The sequence below is a fragment of the Mus pahari genome, chromosome 5 (assembly GCF_900095145.1).
Source record: "Mus pahari chromosome 5, PAHARI_EIJ_v1.1, whole genome shotgun sequence".
Classification (NCBI taxonomy): Eukaryota; Metazoa; Chordata; class Mammalia; order Rodentia; family Muridae; genus Mus; species Mus pahari.
In genome coordinates this window covers 37654349-37656204 of record NC_034594.1, presented here as the reverse complement: position 1 = coordinate 37656204, position 1856 = coordinate 37654349, and the positions used below count along the sequence as shown (strand labels likewise).

Below are 1856 nucleotides of genomic sequence, written 5' to 3'. Positions count from 1 at the left end.
AACGTCAGTGCATGTCATACCCAACCACTAAAAACTAGTTTAAGACAGGTCACAGAACTGCTGTCATTGAGTTACTAACCAGAGATACTTTGTTGGTGCAGTTTAAAAGGTTGCAATCAGGAGGGAAGAGAAAAAGGAGAGAGGGAGGGAGAGAGGGAGAGCGAGCGTGGATGATACTATTACTGTAACCTGTAGTGTCTAAGTATTCTCAAGAAGCCACAGCAAGGACAGCCAGGGCCCAGTCCTTCCATCCCTCGCCCATTTGGGCAGCGGACCCGCGCCTGCGCACTCAGAACCGGTGTAGGCCCCACCCATCCACGTCACCAGTTTTTCCGAGAAGAAGCTCGCGCTGCGGCGGTGCGCACCATTTTGTGTCTGGAGATCGTCGCAGTCGTTTGCAGACTTCTCGCCGTCGCCTTGCAAGCTTTGTCTCAAGGTCGGGAAGGTAAGACGCCGTGTCTGTCGGGGCCTTCCCTCGTATCCCCGCGCCGCCCCGCCGTCTCCTCGGGCTCCGCGGTGAGGAGCCGCAGCGGGGTCCGCGGAGACCGCTGCGGCTCCTCACCGCGAAGCGACGCGAAGGGGCTCTGTGCCCCGGCTGCGGAGCTCTGGCCGCCGGCTTCTGTGTCGGCGGGGACGGTGCCCGCAGGCTCCGCGTCCCGGGGAGGGCCGGCGGCCGGCTGCGAGCGCCCGGGCGGCCGCGGCCCGACCTAAGATGGNGGGGGGGGGGGGAGGCCGCGCTCGTCCTTCGCCATGGCGGCGCCAGGGCGCGGCCTTCGCTTGGACTCGATCAGCCCTGGTTTTGCCCTCGGCGGTGGCACGGCGCGGGTTCTGGCGCTGATTTTCTTTAGCCAGGCCGGACCCACACGCTGCGGCCGGTGATCTTGTTAGAGGTGGGCGCTGCGGGGACAGCGTCACAGCAGGCTGTCACCCGTTCTGTGTAGTTTCCGCCCCTCGACGAAGAAAAGGATTTCAGAGGCGGTCGATACGAAGCGAAATCGAGCATATTGAAAACAGAAGGCACACCGGGACAGGGCGTGTGAGAGCGAGGGTGCTTTTTAAGAAGGGTTAGGTTTTGTAACATAAAAATTCAAGAAGGCCGGGCTGTGGCGTCTGTCGCACGCCTTTTATTATCCTTTGAGCCTGTCTTCCCCCCCCCAAAAAAAAGTTACAGAAAATTTCCTTTGTAAACAAAGTTGTAAAGGGGGAGTTGTTTACCTCTAGGAAACAGGAGGGGAACACCCTAAGATTGTACGTCACTTCCGCTCCAAACAGCTTATTATTTTCAACATCATGGCCTGTCCTGTACTGTAGATTGGCTTTATTGGTGGAGCCCGAATTTTGCTGACTCAGCAAAAAAGGTGAGCCAGTTCCGCGGGCACCCGTGATGAGCCATTTTCCTTCTCAGGCTTTCCTCCAATATTTTCATAATTTTCCCTGTGTGCCTTTGCTAGCAGTAAGGGTGTCAGCGGGGACCGTGGAAATTTTCTTGAGGGAGCATTGGGAGAGGTCATCTGCTGAGCAGTATTTTGGTTTTTTTTGAGCTGTAAACAAACACATCATAACATCCAAATGGGTATTTAACAAACAAACAAAAACTTCTTAAATTAGGGTCACTTGTGGGTACCTGGGAACGAGACTTGGTTTGGGTAGAAATTGGATCTCATGAACCTGTAATTTGAACCTCTGAAAGAGCTGTCATACATTTTGATTAAGTTATATAGAAACCCCTTTTCACTTGATATGAATTTGGGCATCGTGAAAACAAGATATTAAAAAAAAAAATCTGTGCCGGGCGTGGTGGCGCACACCTTTAATCCCAGCACTTGGGAGGCAGAGGCAGGCGGATTTCTGAGTTC

At 54.2% G+C, this 1856-nt stretch overlaps 1 protein-coding gene across 2 annotated transcripts in view; it reads left to right on the top strand.

Moving 5' to 3' along the window:
* The first annotated feature begins 297 nt into the window (after nt 1–297).
* Nucleotides 298–1856, top strand: part of Clk1 (CDC like kinase 1) — a 12404-nt gene continuing 10845 nt past the window's right edge. For both annotated transcript variants that reach the window (XM_021199430.1, XM_021199429.1), the window contains exon 1: nt 298–445. The gene's annotated coding sequence lies outside the window, so the exon portion shown is untranslated. The remainder of the gene's footprint in view (nt 446–1856) is intronic.